Source organism: Melospiza melodia, chromosome 20 (assembly GCF_035770615.1).
Source record: "Melospiza melodia melodia isolate bMelMel2 chromosome 20, bMelMel2.pri, whole genome shotgun sequence".
Taxonomy (NCBI): domain Eukaryota; kingdom Metazoa; phylum Chordata; class Aves; order Passeriformes; family Passerellidae; genus Melospiza; species Melospiza melodia.
The window spans coordinates 13,539,805-13,562,223 of NC_086213.1; the positions used below are offsets into that span (position 1 = coordinate 13,539,805).

At 51.2% G+C, this 22,419-nt stretch overlaps 1 protein-coding gene across 1 annotated transcript in view; it reads right to left on the bottom strand.

The window, feature by feature from the left end:
• The window catches only part of NCOR2 (nuclear receptor corepressor 2), a 226,183-nt gene extending 207,156 nt beyond the window's left edge, over window positions 1–19,027 (bottom strand). Inside the window, 1 exon segment of the mRNA XM_063173183.1 lies at window positions 18,989–19,027. The gene's annotated coding sequence lies outside the window, so the exon portion shown is untranslated.
• Between the last annotated feature and the right edge of the window lie 3,392 nt (window positions 19,028–22,419).

Below are 22,419 nucleotides of genomic sequence, written 5' to 3' on the forward strand. Positions count from 1 at the left end.
CAGGGGCTACAGGCAGAGCTGGACAGACAGAACCACAACACAAAGTGGTTTCAGAGCACACTTTGAGGATTTTCCACCCCAGTGCAGACAGCAGGTCTTCCTGTCTGCATTAACAAAATTACAAAATAACACCACGAATTGGAAGTGAAATGTGCCCATATCCCTGCCCAAACAGACTTGGCCAAGGAACCAATCCCCTCCAATCACCCCAAAAGGCACTTGGAAATCAAGGTGTGAAGGGCACTACAGACACCAGTATTTATCTCAGATGTGAGTCTGGGCAGAAAACTCAAGCTCAAGAGCTCTGTGAGGTACTCCCAGCTTCACCACAAGCCTCAGGTGCAGCCCCTGGCAACTCATCTCTCCAGGCCCCTTTGCAAAATAGAAGGCAACAGTTTTCCTCCTGCTGCCAGGGAGAAGCATTGATGCCCCAGATGTGAGAGCAGCCTAGGCCAGGCAATGCCTCAGATCCTGAGCTCACCACTACAGATCCTCATCACCACAGCCAACCTCTGACACCAAAACAAAGCAGTCCCTTAGATCTGCAGCACTCAAAGCACTGGAGACACCTGGGATTCTCCCTTCACACAGCCAGAAAAGGGCAGAAACAGCACTGCTGAGCCAGCCAGCAGCACACAGCCACTGCCTCCACTGGCTCCAGTCACACCAGTCCCTGCTCCTGGCTAGGAACTGGGGAGTCTCTGGTTGAACCTACTCCAGAGCATGGAAAAGACCTCAGCACTGGAAAGAGTCTTATTTAAAAAGCAGTGGATTGGAACTACAGAACGAGGTAAGTTTTTATGAAATCTAGTGGGGAAAGATCAATATTCTTTTGTAGGTAAATGTGGTCATTGGGAACACTGGAGCAGCAGCTCAGAAGACAGATTTTCTGTTTATCCACACCACCAGAAGCAGAAGTGAGAACAAAGGCAGCTGTCCTTACCCAACACAAACCAAATCCAGGAGTCTGAGCCTTTAACTCACAGAAAAAAAACCATAAATCTCACTGTGCTTGTGCAGAAAGAGCTGGAGGTTTTTAAAAGTGCTGGAAGGGAAGCCAGCATTTGTCTTTTCCCTTTCCAAACCCAGGGACTGGGATGCCTGGCCAGTTGCCCATAACAGCACCTAAACCCAAGGCAGTGGGGCAGCTCTGAACACCCAAACCCCCGAGGGTGCCACGGGTGAGCCAAGTGTGGGTTTCCAGCCCAAACCCCCCTGCTCTGTGGCAAACCCAGAGATGCTGGAGGCAGGCTGATGGGAAGGCTTTGGGGCTGAGCTGGCTCACACTGCTGACCCCACAGCAGGATCTGGCAGGCAAAGGCAGCCCCCAGATTTAGCCAGAGCTGCTGGAGTTTCAGATGGTGCAGAACAGCACATTGATCCATTTATCGTCTCTGGGTTGCCATGGAGACCACAAGTCATTCCCCACCATCACCACCCCCCTGCAGACCCCCCCACTGCTTTTCAGTTGATAGCTGGGCACTGGGGAAGCATTTGCAGCACCGTGGAAATTAAATCCACACCAGAGGAGCAGAGGATTCAGAGCTGACACAGCCAAGAGACCTCAGCTTGAGGCAGTCTGTCCTGCTCTTCCCCACTGAGCAAGGCCAAGCAACCAGGCACTCCAAGCCTGAGTATTATGGGAAATTAACAATAATAAAGTGGGATTTTAATGCCACTCCATGGGTTCCCCTCTGACAATTCTCACAAGGTAGCAGGGAAGAAATCTCTCTAAGTGCATGTGCCAAAACAGGCTTTGGTGTATCACGGAGGACATTTCCACCAGGGAGTTCCCATCTCCCCAAACAGGGTAACATCCAGCAGGACAGCAGGCTTCTCCTTCTCATGCAGCAGATCCAGTCATGAAGGATCACAGCTGACCCTTCATTGAGGGGAGCAGAGCACCAAGCAACTTGTGCACACTGCAGGCAGCAGGATGAGAGTGGGTGGATCAAACTCCAGCCACCTGCTGCTGGAAAAACATCACTTCTGGGTCTGTAGGAGAGACATGAGCCACCAGCTCTGGGGGCAGCAGAGCAAGGCTTGAGCACATCCTGAAAGCCCACCATTGAGATACACCTCCCCCAGTCTCTCAGCCAGGAAGCAGAGAAAATACCTGAACTGCTTTTGGGGCAAATGTCCCAATGGGGTGCACAGCACTGCCTCCCCACACCTACCCAGTCCAGGCTCTGGCACCACAAAGTGCTCAGGTGCTGTTCAGCACTGTCATTTACTAGAACCAGATAGTATCACATTTCCTTCCTCCCACCTCATGTAGGATGAAAAAACACCATCAAGACAACCTGAGAAAAATTTTTCATATCTTAATACTTAGAGTTTGGCTTTAAACTCCTCACACAGCCACTCAAGGCAGTCACCTGCTCAGTCAAAAGAGCTGATCCTGGGTAATTCCCCTGCATTTTAACAAAGGGCTGCTGTGCAAGGGCTGCACTTCTTACCAGCTCATTCCCTGCACACACCACTGTGAAAACTTGGTGCCGGCTCTACCCCAGGCTCCAGCACTGGATTACGACAAGCACCTTTCCAGAGGCCAAAGGACAGAGGAAGAGCTGGTGTGACAGCCCCCCCAGCATGGTGGGCTGCTGCCAGAGGAGCCCAGCAGCCAGAACCCACCCCAGGCACTGCAGCATGAGGACACAGGGCAGGTGGCAGAGCACAGAGAGGCAGCTGCAGGCTGAGAGCCTTCAGGGAAACTCAAGAAGCGTGGTGTAAATACTGTATGTGCCTGGAGCCAGAAAGCTCAGCGAGGGCTGTGTGTGGCATTTCCTGAAGGTTACCTCTAATAAGTGCTGTCAGCTTGCCAGCCTTCGACTGTCTGCTGAGTCCTTCTGTGGGAAGCACGGCCTCTGTGGCATTGTCACAATCTGTGACAGCAAGAGCTCAAAAAATAAAATTCCTCCCACGCAGCACAGACAAAGCAGGTGTAGGACACCGGGGCAGGCAAACCCACTGTAAGCTGGCAGGGTGGAAAGGCTCCTCTCTCCTTGCCAATGCCTGCTCACGGGGCTGCCTGCTGAGCACTGTGTGTCCCCTTTAGAGGGGAGGGGGCAGAGGGGCAGGTGAGCAGGTGGCCCAGGCTGTCCTGCCCTGCAGCCCTGCTGTGCCTGCAGCTGCTCAGCCCATCCAGCAGGACCAGAGCTGCGATGCTCCGGCCACTCTCCTCCTGCTGGGGTGCTGCAGCAGCTCCCTCACCCCTGCAGAGGGCTGGGCACTGCATCCACCCGTGCCAGAGGCGGCACAGCCAGAGCACAGCAGTGCTCATTTGTCTGCGTTCATTTTCCAGCTGCCACCCGAGAGATTATCCTGGCCCTCCCCACTCATTTACTTTTGCCACTGGGAACAGACAGGGCATCTCCATCTATTCCCAGGGTAAAATTCACTCACAGCTTTAGAGCCTTTCCAGCCCCGTGCTCACAGCCCACTGGTGAAGTGGATCTGCTCTCTGCTGTTTTCAAATCACCTCCTGAGCTCAGTGTGGCACAGGGGCCTGCAACCAAGCCACATGGCACCAATCTCCCCAGCAAGGACACCAAGCTTTCTGCAAAAGCAGAAAATGCCCACAGCTCCTCTTGCTGAGCCTCTGCCTCAAGCCCTTTTCTTTTTTTCACAGGACAGCTCCAAACACAGCACTAGAAATGAATGCCAGTGGTAAGCAGACAGTACACAGCAGATAAACACTGCAGTTGTGAGCAGAGAACTCAGGAGATCTGTCATTCCAGTTTCCAGGAAAGAAAAAAAGCCACAGTTCAAGGCCTCTTTGGTTACGTAAACTTCATTTCCATGTCTTTTATCACTGATAAGATAAGCCATTGCTCAAGTTCAAGTTCTGTATCAAGTAAACCATGATAATCCTCTTAGGAATTCCCCATGCCCCAGCTTGAACAGACCTGCAGAAAAGAGCTTAAGGGGTTGCCTTCAGCTTAAAAAAAGAAACACACAAGCACACAGCCACAGACTTATTTATAATGTAGGCAAATTTGGGGCCTAGTGTAGAGCACTGGAGACTTATACAGCTCTGTCTGAATAAGGGATCTACTTCTGCCCCAGTTCATAAATGCTACAAGCTACTACTTGGTCATGCATGGCTCAGCTGAGCACCAGCCTGGGGATGATTGCCTTCCAAGGAGGATTTCTTGCAGCAAGAGGAATCCAGAGGGTCAGACCCCAGAAGAAATTAAACTGACTCACAACCAGTCACACACACTTTGTCCTGGATTACAGCAACAAGACTTTTCCAGGCAGCAGTAATTTTTTTTATTTATTGCAGCACAGGATAATTTTATATCCTTTAATGCTGGCAGCAGAATTACAGTGATTTTAAGCAATTATTGCCCTGCTTCGGGTACAAGACGTTAAACTCACTAAGACCACCTCCTCCTGTACTTTACTGTCAAAACACCCAGATGCAAAACATCACTGTCTATATTTGTTAAGAGGATGATTTGATCCAATCTAGCAACTGACTATATTTACTAAGCACTTAAATATGCACTCACACACCCCGCACTGCAACACAAAAGGCCATTTCATAAATATCTGATTGCAAGACAGATGACAGCAATAAGCAGGCACACAAACTCTTGCCCTCCTCTCTGCTGCTCATCATCAGGACACAAATTACCTGGGCCAGCAATTTCATCACAGCGTCTTCCAGGGAACCGACTTAGCCTGAAGGCAATGAAGGCCAACGTTTGAAGCTTTAATACTTTATTTCACAGGGCTGCATCTGGCCACCCCAGCGTGCTGCAGCAAGGTGCAGCCACATGCTGCAAGGGCACAGCATTAAACCCTCCTAAGCTGTGGCTGCCACAAGATCGAGGCACCAGGCAGTGGGTAACATCTGAAATTGGTGCTTAAAATGCAAATTTGCTTCAGGTCTGTCTACTTCCTCAGCCAGCCCAACGGGCTCCAGCACCCACAACTGTTTCTTACACATTTCCAGCTACCGTGACTTTTATCCCTCTGCTAGCTCCTCTCCATTAGGGTCTTTCCCACATCTCTCAGTATTTTATGACACTCAAACTAAAAGATGCAGCATATCAAACAAAACACATCTCTCTCCTTCCCACCAGCAACTTCAAGATCCTTCAGCACTGACTGACAACCCACAATATTGTGGGAAAGGCTGTTTTCAGATCAGCTGCTGGAAAAGCTCTTGCAAGGTAGCAGCTGAATTCAAATCACACACCAATTAGCTCAGGGGGATTTGTATGTTTTTCTTTCAGGAAACCTATTTGAAAACAAAACAAAGAGGGGGGGAAAAATTGTTTAAATCTCATTAAAATACCTCAAACTGTGTCACAAGAATGCCACATTTTCTACTGAAGAAAACAGGAGCAGCTTTAACTAGTTTCACCTCACCAGATGGAATTTTGTCCTTTAACCCACTTGCTGTGTCCCCCACCTCAAAGAAGATAACACAGAGGTCCAGAACAGCTACAGACCTGCTCAGCATCACACAGCAATTAAACCACTGTGCCAAACCGCCTGGTCTGTCCCAGATCTTTCCCACAAGATGAGGTTTTCCACCCTGCTCCCCTCAGGTTCTCTCCTCCCGCCTCAAGGCCACATGCAGATGACCGTGCTTTTTCTGAAGGCAGTGCCAATGAGGCCACTGCATTCGTTATCCAGCAGGATAATGACAGAGTGCAATTCAGTCAACAGCAAATCCTCCCCAGGGAGATGCCCTCTGACCCTCCCTGAGCTGGGGGATGAACGCAGACAGCCAGATCTCAGACAGGCGGCAGGGCTGAGTGAATAATTCCTAATGAATCCTTTCATCTCTTCTTTTGTTTTGGGCAAGGAAGGGAGGGGTGAAAGGAAATAGTTTGGTACTATCCACCAGCAGAAAATTATTTTCTAGAGCTACCCCAAATCACTGTCATCTGAGGAACATTTTTCATGGCTTGTGCACAGTACGTGGGCACAGAACACAGGCTGCTCTCTGCAGAGAGCCCCTGGTGCAGACAGTCAGTCTGGGAGCAACAGCCAAAGACACAGCAAGAGCAGGGATGCTGCTGGAAACCTCGCTTAAAATCACCCTTAGGCAGGCAATTGAGAGTTAACCTAAGATATCCACTCAAATCATATTTTTACCAACAAAATTCAGTTCCACTGACACATCAGCAAACGCAGGAAGGACAAGAAAGTTCATGAAATGAGGCCCTCAGAAAGCCAGGATCTTACCTCTCTCCACATGCCACTCAGACCTCACTATCAATTTTCTCTCATTTTCCAAGCCACAAGCTGTAAGGATAACAAGGATGTGATAAAAGCAGATTTATTTTTTTCCCCAACAAAAAGCAGCAATTCTCATTTCTCCAGTGTGAACTCAGCTGTAGAATTCAGTTTAGCAGCATCTGCTGAACGCTCTGTGTCACCCAGAGGTCCCACAGTAAACAAGGGTGGAAAAACAACTCCCAGCTCTGAGATCTCAGAGCTGCTTCACAGCTTTCAGCCATTCATGCAGCACCCTGGCCCACGGGCACTTGTCCTCATCACTTTTAGCCTTGCAGTTTTTATCCCCATCTCTCAACTCATCCTAAAATCAGCCATGTCTGAAGCAGTCACTCCCTTGCAGCTGCATTTCCAGGGATTTACCCTCAGCAGGCTGCGGGTTATACTGGGAACAGAAATCACACACAAGGACCATGGTGCTGAGATGCTCCCAGCCCCATTCCCAGACAAATGAACTGACATGAACCTGCACACTTCAACAGAGCTTGGCTGGTGTATTTATACAGATGCCAAATCCCAGGGATATCAATGACAATCTCCTCCCCAGTAAAACCTGATTACAGTGCTGGGCTCTCTAAAGCCCCCCTGCCACCTCAGACATCACGGGGAGCAGCCCCAAACCCCTCCAGGTGCCCTGCACAGCAGGGGCTGCAATGCCAATGATTAAGCAAATCTTCAAAGGAAAAAAAAACAAGAGTCCTGGTCAATGACTGACCAGGGTAATAGCTCAGGCTACTATCATGTGCTCTTCTCACACCACATTTGTTTGCTGGGCTGCCCAAGAGGTTTCCAAGGGTCAAACACGAGGTCATCAGCTTTGCTGAAAAATAGAAAAAGCTGGAGCTGCAAGTAAGGAAGGTCCTAGTGCTTACAATTAAGGCTAAAAAAGACATGAAAATGCAAATCCTTTTAAGTTTAAACATACCAGAGGCAGCATCAAAAAGGAGAAGAAAAAGAAAAAGGATTTTATGGTGTTTGAGGATCAGACCTTCGCAATATTTAGTAATCCACAAAAAATTCTGACCAGCCTCAAGGACCAAGAGAGGCTGTGGAAAGCAAAACCTTGCTTTCAGGCTATTTTGAGAAGCACTCACAAGGTTTATCCCAGAAACTGCTTTCTGCCTACTCAGATTTCTCAACTGAGCCAATCACATGGTGTTTCGGTGGACTGCTGGAGACACTTGAGAATAGCAGAGCTGCCTGCTGCTATCTGCCTGGCACAGGGTGGTTTTTAATTGAGGCTGAACTCTTAAGTCCCTGCTGCAGTCTGCAGCTCCAATCACTGAAATAATAATTAAACCCAAGAGAAACAGTGCAAAGCAGCAATGCCTTTAACTAGTACATTAAGATGAGGGGACCTGAAGATGTGCACAGACATCTCCAGGATGTGCTGTTCTGCTTCAAGCCTGAGGATTTCACAGATTTTTAAACAGAAAGTCAGGGTGGCAGAGACCCTGCAGTACAGAAACAGCAGAGATGCAGGAAAGTATCCACTTTCACCTCACTTAGTCCAAGAAAGAAATCAGAGCAATTTTTTGCCATCTGAGTTTGGGACCTTCCTTCCCTGGGAATCTGAGGGATTACACAGAGAGGGGAATGAAAAGCAAGAGATCAGACTGATCCAAGTCTGACCAGACTGACCCAAGACATCAGACTGATCTGAGCCGTCCTCCCCAGCTCAAACTAACCTGTGAAGGAAACCACCCTGAAGAAGTCTGTGCTGGCTGATCAGACAGCACAAGTTCAGCTCTGAAATCCGAGGGGAGAGACTGAGCCTGGAAACCACTCTCCATCAGGTTAATTAGTCAAGTTTGATGTATCCAAGTCGGTTACCATGGCCACAGGAACTGAAGAGCAGCGCTTTACACAGATTTCCTTGTGTGGGACTGGGGACAGGGGAGCCCATGCAGCCCCTGCAGGCCCCCGGGCAGGCAGGGAGGAAGGAACTTGCCACCCTGGGCTCTGTGCCAGCCCCTGGGCTGGCTGCTCACAAACCCTTTACTGGAACTGCTCCCTGTCCAGAAGGCTGCTAAAAATAGCACCCAGCTCAACCAGGTTAATGACACATCGAGAAGATGCATTTGCACATAAAAATAAACAGAATGCATGCGAGAGCTCCCCTCCACCTGGCTTCTGGTTGGCTGGTTTTGAGTGGGGAGAAAAATCAAAAAGCTGCTCTGTTTTCTCTTAAAAATTCAATGCCTATCTGTCAAAGAAGTGACAGAAAGCTGTCCATCTCTGCAAACACTATGCCAAATACAGCCGAAGCTTGTCTGTCAATTCCAGAGCCTGGAAAGCAACCACAGCATATCACAAACAAACATTTTAAGTGTCATTAGTTACATTATGATCAACATCACGTCAGTTGCTTACAACGCTACTCTGCAGCAAACACTCACCCAAGCACTAGCACCCATGAGTAAAACCTACTGCAACTTCAGGAACAGCAGCAGATTTAGAAAAGAGTGGGAGAGAAAAGGCAATTTGTAATTCAGCAAGGCTGCTGTGGCAGAGCAGGTTTAAACTCCCTTGAGGAAAGGACTCTGCTCTCACCCTCTGTTCCTCAGGTGCCTCGCTGAGCCAGGTTCAGAAGCTGCCACACAGCACAGAGGATGGTTTCTGCCCAACTTTGCTCTCCATCAGCTGGCCCTGGGCATGCAGGGCCACGCCACAAAAGCACAGAACACTTGATTCTCCTGGGTGCACAAGAAGACTCCAGGGACAAAGGTGCTGCAGCCAGCAGAAAGCAGCAACAATGTGAAAAACCCAGGCCTGCCGCAGAGGAACGTTCTCAATCACCACTCCCAACCAAGCACTTCATTTCCAGCTCACAGCAAAGGAGCAAATGCCACAGACCATGGCAGAAATGACTGAGCTGCTACAGCAGTGCCTGAGCTTGACCCCAAGCTGAAACTGCTGCAGGAACACCAAGAGAACCCTCCCTGAGGGTCTCTGTCACCTGGTGCAAAATTGATTGGTGTGTCCCACATTGAGAGACACATGGCATGTCTGCAAACAGGTCTGTGCACAAGTCTGGGGGGAATATCTCCCCTCTTAGGAGGGTATTTCAGTCCTGTGGAATTTACTCCTGCAAAAGAAAGGCTTGAAGCCCAGGTTGTGTAAAGCACAGCCACTCTTCCCTGATTTCAGGCCCTGTGTCTCCTGGCGCCACATCTGTCCTTGCGGCACCAATACTTTGAACTGACTTAAACAAAACCATGACTGCTTGGTGAAGACATTCATTCAACTACTCAGGTCAAAAGTAACAGGAGAGAGAAGCACTGAGACATGAACATGCTGAGAGGCAGGGAGGTGGCAAACTCCTTCAACTAGCACTACAGCCAAAGTCCCCCAGTTTCAGAAATACAGCTTGAACAAAGTGAGTTGGCGCTGTGAAAAGGGGAGCAGCAATCACGCCTGTTTGACAGCGCCAACCCCACCACAAACTACCATCAGCCTCACCTTTCTCAGCAGGTTAATGTTCAGCTGTCAGCCTCCCCCATCTCTGCACATGCCATAAATAGTTGCTCATACAGATTTCTCTGTTACACTTACCAAAAACCGGGGAGTGGCCATGCGACAGGAGCACAGAACATGGAGAACACCATTCACTTCTCTAATTGTTCTGCCCCCTCAACACACACCAAACTGACTTGGCAAAGCTGCAAGGCAAAGCTGCTGTATTTATTATTTATTTACACTTTTTTTTTCTGCTGGTTAAGAAGCTTCATCAGGCAGACTACAAACGGCCAAGACAGCACAGATACCTTTTTCAAGTTTTGCCTAAACTGGAATGAGTGAAGAATAGCAGGGATAGCAGCATTCCTGGCTGTGTCCTTTACCATAGATATTTTACCTAAGAACTAAGTCCTAAGTTACCTAAGTAATTAATTGTTACCTAAGAATTAATTGGTAAAACACTCAAGAAGTTTGTAAAGGCAAGTGTGAACACTCATTATTTCTGAGTATGGTGTTCTTACCCTGGGGATCAGCCTCTCAAACAAAACTCAGGCTGGCTGATCAGAAGGCAGGGGAGTGCCTGTGCTAGCCAAACACATTTTGTGCCTGGAGCAGCAGCCGGGTGAGCCCGGGCTGAGCAGTCGTGCACGGACACGCTGTTCCTGACTCTGCACCCATCATCTTCCAACTCAGCCAAAGGTTCAAGGTGTTTCCGCATGAAACAAGGAACTGGAGCGGGGCAAACACAATAATACATTGTGTGGGGACTGAAACCTCCTGCTGAGAAGAAATCCACAGACGTTTAAAAAGCACAACTGAGCAAAATGCAGAAAAAAATAAGACACAGATGGAGCTTAAAGCACTCGTCTCATTGAGCCAGACCAAAACTCACTCCGCCTTTGGCAGGGGAAACAGGAGCAACCAGGGTGCTTGTGTCTGCCTCTGCAGCACGACTCCTCCACCTCAGAGCAAAGCAAATTCCCCATTTCTCAGCCCTCTGTGCTGTTGGCAGAGTTTAAGGACGTTCACAAAAGCGCGTTAGATTTCATGAGCACCAGTCTCGGTGGAGAAGATGCAAACCTCAGCTCTGCACAGTGAGAGAGTTAAAATAAAAACACAAGCCTTAAGGTACATGCTGACTTCTCTCTTTACTTCTGTTTCATAATGCTGGAGAAAGCCCAAAACCCTGCAGTGTTTCTCACTCCAACACCACACAGCCCTCAGGAACGCTGCTGGCAGCTGGCTGGGTTTGGGACCAAAACCACAGCAGCTCTTTATGTGCATCTCAAGACACGTAGACATCAAAAGCCAAAAAAAAAAAAAAAAAAAATCTAACAAAAAAAACCAACCCCAAAAAAAAAAACCCACCCCAACAATTTTTAAGTAGCAACCCTGTCAAGATATCAAAGTAAAGCCAAAACTAAAACCTACAAATGAAGGAAAAAAAATAGAGAGGAAGCAGAAAAAAAGGGCTGGCTGACACCTCCTATACATGCTGCCAGCAGGATCATTTGCTCCAAAAATAAGGATGCTCAACACATCTTAACTGATGACATGACAACTGCTTCACGTCCCAACACCGAAGTTGCATAAAAACCTCTGAATACCCATTGCCTTGCAGCTCAGTAAAAAAAAAGAACTCTACTCACTCAGAGCAAGCAACAGACACCGTGTGCCGCTCCTCAGAAAGGTTTTCAGCTTCATTTCCACTCGGGCTGCAGAGCAGCATTTACCCCTCCGCCCTCTCCAGTCACGCTGAGCAGCTCCAGCCACGAGGCTGCAGCTGAGCTGGCTGCCCAGGTGCCTGTGCCCACAGCATGCAAAAACACCTCAGCTGCAGCTCTGGATCCCAAAACACTCGCAAAGGGAGAGCTACTGACTCCAGGTGCCCCCCAGACAGCAGCAACAACCTCCAGCAGAGCCTGGGTGTGCTCAGGCTGCCTCAGCAGCACCTCTTGAATAAGGGACATTTAAGACTAGAAAGCCTTCAATAAGAATTCTGAAGGCTTTTTCCACTGCCAGTTCAGAGAGTCCTCCCAAAACACTGAACACACAGATTCTTGTAACGCAGACTTTGCTGCATTTTATTTCTTTGACGGTTTTTAATCACCTCTGGTCTAGCATTTGGAAATTATTATTCACACACACAACAGGAACAAGGCTGCAGGGAAACATGAATTTCACTGGCCTGCCTGGTTTTGTCTGTGGACACCACCTCACATATTACCAAATCAAAACAAGCCGGCCAACTTGAGCGTGAGGGGGAAATGAAAGGGCAGACCGGTGACCTAGAAATGAAGCTGACACTCTGACATGAGCTTGAAACTCTGCAGCAAAGGGGGAAAAAAAAAGCTGTAGCTGCTTTCAAGATGGGGCTTGAAAAGTTTATTAATGGAATAATGGAATTAAACTATGTGGTACCCACAGAAAAGCAAGGACTTGATCAAGGAAGTTTTTCCAATAGGAAAGAGGGGACGTAGTTATTTACTAAACACAAGAAATTCTTACACCAAAGAGGGGACGTAGTTATTTGGGGTTCAGATGCCATAAAAACACCCCAATAAAACCACTGAAGAAACTTCTTGAGCACACAGTTGTGGTACCATACACCACTGCTCTGATGACACCCAAGATTTACACACCACACCATGCCACAAATGTATGATGGTAACAGCACAGGCTTGAGGAGGCAGTACACAAAGCTTGTTCAAGCAGTGATCAGGAATGCCACAGTCTCAGCACTGATCCAGACTCACCCTGCCAGGTGTAATTGGTTCAAAGAGGGTGTTCACAAGCTATATTTGTCCCAGCAAGTCTCAGGCTTGAGCGAGTAACGTCCACATCAGCAGCACGAACTGCCACAGGACCTGCATCGCCCTCGGCAAGGCTGGCAGAGAGGCCTCCAGAGCCAACATCCAGCCCAGAGCCTGCCTGCACCATCAGGCAATGCAGGGTAACTCTCTGGGGACTCACAGCCTCCCAAACCAGCTCCTTGCAACACCACAGCAAGGAGATCACGCGGCCTCGGCAGTAAACACTCACACAGAGCTTCTGCTGCACAGCCAGGTGCTGCCTCTGATAAACCCCTGCTCTCCAGGGCTTCTGCAGCACTGCAGGTACGGCTTGGAGAAGTTTGCGGAGGCCAAAGACTGAGCTATTTATGAAGTGATCAAGTACCATGCAGCTGAGAGCTGGTCTTATAAAAAATTTAGCCGCTGGAGTAATTTTATAAGGTTTTAAAATATTTTCAGAAGAAAGCCAACTTTCCATTGTTTGCCACAGCTTGTTAGAAGCCCACACATCCCGCAGTGCAGAGGAAAAGACACCCTCCACCCTCTCCAGCCAGCACTGCACGGCTGGAGGCACAGGCAGATTTTCAGAAAGCTCTTTGCCTGTCATCCTACTCAGCAATTCAATTCTCCCACCACATCCCACTGACACCCAAGCACAGGGCTCTGTCCTTCACCGTGCTCTGTTGCAATAATCAGGCCCCAGCTCTTTACACAACCACCTAAGCCTCCAGACCTTGCAATTAAATGCTCCCTGAGGAGGATGAAGCCTGCCCACCTGGGAGGCAGCAAGTCCTCAGGGGCTGAACACAGACGATGGGACGATCTGCAGCAGGAACCTTCCCAAATCCTGTCATACTCCACCCACGGGCTGACACATTTCTTTCCTTCTGCCTTCTTCAACACAGAGACAAGGAAGAGCACACTGCAAAGTCCTCTCCTGCCCTAACATGCACAGGACAAACCCAAACTGTGTTGCTTAAGAAGCTGGTAGGCAACATTCGGGCACCAGCAGAGAGCACAGCCAGAGCTTGCAGAAAACAGAGTTTAGAGGACGCAGAAGTCCCAAAAACTACATGATAGATTGAAGTATTTATTCACTGAAGTATTTATTCAGTTTACAGCCAGTTCCCTGAGCAGGCAGAGAGAAGCACACCCAACTGGAAGAGTTAACTTCCCACACGTTTGGCCAAAGCTGCGTTTCTGGGCACCGCCGCTCTGTCCAGCGTTACGCCAGGGAAACAATGCTAAATAAAGATTACGTGGAGTGGTATTATGTAAATAATTCTCTTCCACAATGAAAGGATAAACCTAGGCTGCCTGGTTAGTTATTAACCCAGGAGCCAGCGCTGCAGAGAGGAAATCCTGCCGGCTCTGCCTCCCTCCCTGACACATGCACCACCCACCCCGAGAGCCAGAGCCAGGCCCGCAGCCTCCAGAGACAATCCCCACACCACCCCTGGCCTCCCTGCAGGCTGCCACTCTCCCTCACGGGAGGAAAACTTCCCACAGGAGGAAACTCTCTGCACCCCACCACACTGCCTCCTCCCAGGGCAACCCCGCTGCCAGCCTCACCACTGCTGCCAGTGCCAGCTTGGCCCCCTTCCTCATGCTCCTCTCACCATCCGCCCAGGACACCAGGGGTTCCCTGTGCTATGATGGGAACACCCTCCTGGACACATCCCTCCTCTTGATGGCCTTCCCTTCCCCTCCCAGCTGAACCCACTTTGCTTGCACATCTTCCTCTGCCCAGAATAACTTACTCGACCTTTCTGCCTCCATTTCTCCCTGCAACCTTCCTGCTGCCTTGGCTTCACGTCTCAATGCTTTATGTTTGTCGTACGATTTTAAATCTGTCAGCAATTCATCCATCTGCCACCTCCTGGGTTTTTAATGCCGCAAAACGTTCTGGGATCCAGCCTCGCATAAACCTCTTGGTGGAAAATTAAGCTGTACCTCATTCAGAAACCAAACTGGCTATGAGATCATTTCTTTCCAAGGTGCTGGGCTGTTTCAAAGACTGGCTTCTTCCCTACAGCGAGCAGAAAAGCCATGATGCTATCCGGTCTAAAATAAACATTATGGGAGCAGCGATAAGGGGAAACATTTCAGCTGACTAAGAGCAATGTGGGTTCAAATCCAAGCGTAAGCTGATATTGCTTATAATTTGTTCCCCAGCCAAAAACACAGACTGGAGTGAAAAAATGGAAGGCATTAAACAACAAGCAGCGTACTCAGCGACTCTGAAAAACTTCAGCATTTCCATTTACGTTATTATTTTTTTAAATAACCTTCAGTTTCACGGATCATAAAGTTAATTTGGAGCAACTTCCCTTGTCTGTAACTAGACAGAGCTGCTATCCTTTACATTCATTAATGTTTGCTCAGTGCTCCACAGCTATAAAGAGAGCACTAACCATTATCAGCATCCTGCATGCACCCAGCAGGCACATAACTGCTGTGCTCTCCCCGTCCCCAAATCCCCTCCAGCTCTGGCACTGTGGTCACAATCACAGCCATGGACAACCACCTCCATCTTTACTGCTTTTCTTCCTCTCCCCTGCAGGCAGGGCTCCTCTCTGGGCCTCTCCAGGCCAGATTCAGATCATCAGCAATCAGTGCCTCCTCACCTGCCCACCCTCAGCCAGGTCACATTTCTCAGCTCCACACGCTGAAGGTGGCAGGGGAATGCCACTGTGTGAGCACTGCCTGCTCACCAGAAACATCCCCTCCTGGGGCCCCTGCTCACCTTCAGCAGGAACAGTCCAACCCAGAGAGACTCCAGCTGCCAAAGGCAGGTTGGCAGGAACAGAGAACTGGTGGCCTCAAGAAGGGAAGTGACAAGTAGGGTGGGCAGCAGGACTGGGGTGCAGCCCAGATTTCTCAATTCCCAGTAAAGTCCCGCAGCTGCCTCGTGTTCAGGTCAGGGATCACTTCCCAAAACTGACGAATCACTCATTTCCTTCTGCTCTTCTGTCCTCCTTCCCTTCCTGCCAGATCCATCCCTCACTCTGATCAAGCTTTTACAGGCATTTTCATGCCCTCTGTTCTGCAGCTCCAGCTCCCTCTTCAATCTTCCTTTTGGGAAAGCAGCTCTGCCCTAGTCACGCTCATTAAATGACACACATTTCCATTTTCTACTGCAATGCAAAGATCTATCCCTTGACATTACAGGGCAAATCAGAGCCCTCAACACCTGTGTGCCAGCACAAGCCCAGCCATAAATAGCAATTCTCTGCTGCTTCCCATGTCGATACACAGCAAGGGCCCTTCAAAGCCGTGCAGGAGCCTGTGCCACAGCAGCCTCGATGAGAATCCATGACCTCACAATGCCCAAATCCTTAGGCAGCTGCAAAAGCCTCAGTCACTAATCAGAGAGGCGACTGGGTGCTGCTATACCTCATTTCCAGCTCCATTAGAGCTGACCCTGCTCTCTGCTGAAAACTCTCAGCGAAGACTAAAGCGAGCCACGGCTCCTCAAAACGCAGCTGCACAAAAATAACAGTGCTCCAGAGAACACCCTGGCCTGGATTCCCATCCCTGTGCACCCTGCAGCCGAGCCCAGGGGCTGCATCTGGGGACCCCTGCTCACAGGCACAAAACCTGGGGGGAACCAGCACTCTGCCACTGGGAGCACGAGCCCTCACACTGAACAAGCAAAGCACTCATGGAGAAAGAGACTCTTCAGCAGCTCTCCAGCAGACTTGCTCTGACACATTGAACTTCACATAACCCCACCAGCCTCAGTTTTGTGACTCGTGAAGTGATCTGGTCAGAATGAGACACTGGGTTAGGGATGGGGAGTACAGCACCCCAAAGGCTCTCCTCCAACCCACTGCCCTTCAGCACTGCTCAAACCAGCCACCCTAAACGCACCTCGGAAAAGTTACCGATGTAATCCTCCTTCTGCACCCACTCATCTAGAAACTGACACAAGATCGTAACTTTCCTCCCCCCGCAGGGACAACGCGATGATGGTATCTCAGGCGCATCAATTACAGTCAGTTTCAAACAGGTTTCTCCCAGGACAAACACATTGCAAAAAGGACCGTATTGCAGCAGAGCCACTAAAAACCAGAACCAGGAACACTGGCAGCCATCAAGGGGGACAAATAATTCACAGCCATGTCACAAAAGATGAAGATATCTCCTATGACCCAATTCCAGCCGTGGAGATGAGACAGGAGCTCTCACCACGTGCAGCTATCAGCACAGCTGCTTGCACACCATCGCTGCCAATCACAACAGAACTGCCTTCACCACACTGCATCTCCTAATTACAAGACATGAACACGGCCTGAACCAAACCCTCTTTGGATTTAGCGCAGGATGGCTCCAGGGATTAGTACAACCTCCACTGGAGGCAGCTTGGTTCAGCTCCAACCACAGCCATTAGCAAGCGAAAAGTATTGCCAAGCAGCAGCTGGCTGGTGGCTTGCACAAAACAAGTTTATGGTTTCAGTGCAGATCCTGTCGCAAAAAAATGCCAGTCACCTCCCCGGAGCTGCAAGGTGTGAAGGCAGAGGCACCCACCTGCTTCTGCGGGGCTGGAGATGCTGATGTGGGAGGTGTTCCCACACGGGCCCAGACCAGCTCCAGAGCCAGCCCTGACCTCCGCAGGGGTTTCAGAACCAGGTATGTTTTGCAACTTGGCAGAAACACACAGCTAAGTAACAGAAACCACCACCCACATGAAGCCAGGAGAACAAAGTACCAGTGTTTTCCTGCCCCAGACATGTGCGTGCCCCATCTCCTCTCTCACACCAAAAATAGCTTCTACTTTTTCCCTTTTGGCAACAACAAACCGAGGTTTGAGCGCATTTGCTTTCAATAAACTAAACACGTTTTGCAAGAGTCTCTCTCACAGTGAAACTTACTCAACTAAAGTTATAAAATATTTGTCACAGGCAAAACTTCCCTGCCATGGCATCGTGAGACTCAACCCCAACACACTCTGCGAGCCTCACTCACTGAATTCCTCACCCAAGGCACAGGTCGTGCACAGAGCCGGCAGACCCAGACACACGGGAGGTTTGAGCTAAATCCCAAAGTCACCCAACATCAGCACTGAAACTCAGAGAATTAAGTATGATTTGATTAAAATCATCCAGGAATACACGGCTTCGCAAGAGCCCTTGAAGAGTTTTGCCACTACTTGCAGAAGAGAGGGAAATGCTCACCCAGTTGTCCCAACTCACACTGGCTCCCTTTATGAATCAGTAGTAGTACCAAGTGTTTACCAGTAAAGCACACGGCAAACTTAAACTTAACCTTGCTGATAAAACCCCTATATACTAAATGGAAAAACTCTCACCCCACATGACCAAGGAATACCAGCGGAACGACATCACACCCACCAAACCGATTAAAACCACCAGATTCAGCAAAACCCTGACGGTTTTCAGGCATCCAGAGGGAAACCATAAACTCCTGTGGACCGAGGGGTTGGGAAACACCCACAGCACAGCTCTGTCCTCTCCCGCACATTCCTGAGCTGACCCAAAACACAAAGTTGAGGGAGCAGCCGCAGCCTCGGGCGCGGGCAGCAGTGCCCGCAGGCGTGCGGGGCTTCCAGAGGGTTCAAAGCGCTGCAAGCAGCGATGGCTCTGTCGGGTCAGCACGGCCCGGGCAGCCCCAGCCCGAGCCCTGCAGGTTTTGCTGCTTCAGTGGTGTTGGCAGCAGCCCACATGGCAGGCAGCTGCCTGCACCCACTGCAGCCTGCTCTTTGTGCATTGTCAGGGCAAGGGAGCAGGAGGAAGGGCCGAGGGAGAAGAGGGAACAGGAAATTATAAGAATCAACAGAAAAAAAACCCCAAAAAACAACAAAAAAAGCGATTACTCCAGAGACCTCAGCTGGGGTTCAGAGAAACGTGCACTTGTTGCCTGCAGACACCCGGCTCAGTTACCTCGCGTAAATATTTACACGGCGAACGGCACACGGCCCGAGGAGCCAGCCCTCAGCTCGCGTCATGGCCGGGACCGGCCGTGCCCCCTCATGGCCCGGAGCCGGCCGTGCCCCCGCACCCCGGGCACGGCAGGGCCGCCCCGCCGCCCCTCATTCATTGCTGCAACCCACCGGCCCCGAACGTGCGGGGGGCTGGAGCCGCAAACACAGCGGGATTGAACGAAAAGGAGGAAAAAAGAGAAATGGGGGGTAAAAAAAGGCCCTTGGGTGCCCCCACCCCGCAGAGGGGTGTCCCCGCCAGTCTGCCCAGTGCGGGGCTCCCCCGCGCTCCCCAGCCCCGCCGCTCCCGGGCGCCGCGTTCCCTTGAGGCCAAAACCAGCAAAACCAACAGGAAAAAAAAAAAAAGAAAATAATAAGAGAAAGTTTCTCCCCGGCGAGCGGCTCCCGTGGCACATTTTCATTTTTACGTAACGCGGCCGCCTTTCCCCCACCTGCGGGGAGCGGAGCGGAGCGGCCCCCCCAGCCCGGCCCGCAGCCCGGCACCGGGGGCTCCCCGGGGCTCCCCCTCCCGACTCACCTAATCCCGCCGGCAGCTGCCGCCCCCCATCGCCGCCGCCGCTCCCGCTTCAGCGGCCGGCGGGGCAGAGCTGGGCGCGGGGACGCGGCCCCGCCATCTGCGCCGTGTTTATAAATCCAGAGCCATGGGGCTGCGAGCCGCGCCGCCCGCCCGTCTGTCCGTCCGTCCGTGGGGCCGGGCCGCCCCTCGCCGCAGCGCCGGCCCCGCAGCGCCCAGCCCAGCCCAGCCCAGCCCAGCCCTGCCCGCCCCGGCGCGGCGGGAGGCGGCGGTCGCTCGCTCGGTCGTGGCTCGCTCGGTGTCTCGGTCGGTCCCTAAGGCCGCCCCACAGCCGGGCCGGGCGGGGCGGGGCGGAGCGGGGCCGCGCCGCCCGCGCGCGTTAAAGGGGCCGCGCGCGCCCGCGCCGCCCAGCGCCCGGCGGGACCCGGCCGAGCCGCGGATCGCGACACCGCGACACCGCGACACCGCGACACCGCGACACCGGCTGTGCTACCGCGACACCGCGACACCGCGACACCGGCTGTGCTACCGCGACACCGCGACACCGCGACACCGCGACACCGGCTGCATCCCTGTCCCCGCCGCTGCCCTCGGCTCACCCCTGCCATCGCTGTATCAGTGCCACCGGGTACCTCGGTGCTGCCGCCGGTGTTCCCAGCGTTATCGGGGCGTTAGTGTCCCTGCGTGTCACTGATGATATTTTGGGTGCAAATCAGGGATTCTCACTTTGTGGTGTGAGCTGGCCGACAATCCCCTTGTGCCGATGGTATTTCGGACACTTCAGAGGAAGAGGTCGGGCAGCGCTTGGTTTTCTGAGCCCTGACAAGGGTTCAGCCCCGAGAAATTGTCCAGAGCATTGCACGGCAACATAGTTAAGCATTCCATAGTTGTGAAACTTCAGTTTTCCCGCAAAGGGAAGGTGGGGGGCTTCAGGAGAAGACCCCGTGATGCACATTCCCAGCCCTGGTTTAGTGTCTGTGCTGTGATCCCGATTGCATCAAAAACATTCTCGGTGTGCGATCTTTGCAGGAAAATCTGAATAATTTAATAAGCAAGTTCCCACAGGAATAAGCACTGAGGCAACCCAGGTCACTGACAGATTTTAACTAATACCTTGCTTTTCCACACTTTTTCTTCCCCTCCATCCTGCCAGGGGGCCGAGGAAGGTCACATCTCCTCAGTTCTCACTGTTCCCGCTGCTCTGCTGGGTCTCCCTGCCAGGCGAGCCCACCCCTCTCCCTGCCACGAGTGATGCATGACCCCAACAGCTGGAAAAGCATCCAGCGAGCCTCCCCTGCTCCAGCAGCTGTGAAAACCTCAGTGTGTCCTAACCCTAACCCTAACCCCGCTGCAGCAGCAGATGCGGGCATGCAGGGGTGCCCTGCAGTTCGCTGCTCTTTCCCCGCATCTCCCGGGCAGCTCTCGGCATTCCTTGTCCCAATACGGCTGCAGGGCACAGGCGCTTTCCCAGGCCTGGGCTCGGTCTCCCTGAGTCACCCCGCTCGCTGTGTAAGCTGCTGTGTGAGCACAAACACCAGGAGCAGCAGGCAAATCGCCTGAGATGAGCCTGGCGCGGCACAAAAAGCAGGAAAAGCTGCCCTGCCGTGCCTGTGGCAGTTTTGTGTCTGCTGGCTCGGGGCAGCACCTTTGGTGCGGTTCAGAATTTTGGTTTATCCACAACAGGCTGTCTCGTGAAAGCAAAGGAGCAGATCAGATCTTTCTCTTGAAAATATGTTTGTCTTGGTAGATAAAGGACCGAATTTATCCCTGTTGCATTGCAAGGCTTCTCTGCTCCAGCTCCATTTAGCATTTTCTGAGCTTTTTTTAAAATTTTTTTTAATATCTGTGACGTTTCACTTAATGAATGGAAGGTAAGTCCTTGTACCACAGCAAAATGTCCCAGGACTTTAATTTTACAGGAGCCAGGCCTTTATATCCCAGTGATCTTAGAGCAACATTAGAATAAAATGTATCTAAATAAACCCCTTAGGGTTGAACACACTTCCCAGCCACATAGCACAGATGGATTTTTTGCCTGTTCTTGCAGTGCAGAAGGCCACGGTGCCAAAGGGAATCACCACGCTGGTGTTCCAGTGGCAATATGTGTTTTTCCAGTGGCATTGCTCTTAGAACAGTGGGGATAATTTCCCTGTGCGTTGCTAGCTCTTGGAGCCTTGAGGCTTTTGTTTTCAAGCTTTTTCCCCTGGAAACTGGGAGCTTCTTGAGCTAGAGATATCACAGATAGGATCGTGGCAGCATCTCAAGGCTCTGGGAGCTGAGATTTCAGGGTGAGCCTGCCCAGAGCATCCCGGAGCAGAGGGAGAGCTGCCGTGGGTGCTGTGCTGCAGAGGGACACGAACGCTGCCCTCGGAGCCGGGAGGCAGAGCCCGGCTGTCCTGCAATCCCGGTGTGTCTGTGCTGCACAGAGCTTACACAGATTTTCCTTGGAAGCTGCCGTTGATAGCTGTTCCATCAGATAAAATGGTAATGCGAGCCGGCCAGCAGCAAAGAGGGGGATTTCAGCTCTCAGTGGAAAACTGGAGTCCTGCCTCAGATATTTGAGATGGTCTGCATTAAACCTGCCCCATGCCCGGTACAAATGCAAGGAAATTGGGGTGTTTTCTTGCTTAGCTTGACCTGAACTCCTCCAGGAAAAGAAGTGAGATGCAAAACAGGAGCCACCCTCCCTTTGAAACCTCCCTCCCATAGAAAGCTCCAGGGGAAAGTGATTACATCTAAAGCAAGCCTAGCCTTTAGCCCCAGCCAGCCTGTAATTGAATTTATTGAGCATCAGCCCACCAGGACCAGCGCGAGTGAGAACTTTGGCGGGGGTTTACCCTCCATAACCACACGTCCAGGCACAGGGATGAGGGATGAGGGGTCCTGGAGCTGCTGGTCCCAGGGAGGGACTGGGGGCAGGTCTGGCAAAGGGAGGAGGCAGCAGGAGGTTCGCAGCCCTGCCCTGCATGATGCAACTCAGCTGCCTCCAAAGCACCTTCCCAGCCGCTGGTGACCTGCCTTTACTTGCTCCAGGCACGACAGGAATCCGGTGGGACCCAGGAGATGTGAAGGGATGGAGTTCACCTTGGGGAAGTGGATCTGTCTCAGGGAAAACACCAACCAAAGTAAAAATCTCTGCATGTTTCCCTGGGGAAGGGGGAAAGGCAAAACCCGAGGATGCAGCTGGTGCCATGGGGTCTCAAACCCACTCCCCAATCCTGCCTTTTTCTGTGTTCTCCCCCAAGCTGCCAATGATTTACAGAAACAAATCATGCAATGTGAAATATGCCAAAGTCAGTGGCACTCAGCTACGTGCAGAGAGGGGAAATTGAAGTGATCCTGGCTGGCGGCTGTAAACTGGGAAATGATTCAAGCAACACCAGGCTGCCTTCATCCCCGAGGTGCAAGGGTGATCCCACCCTGTGCATCAGCCC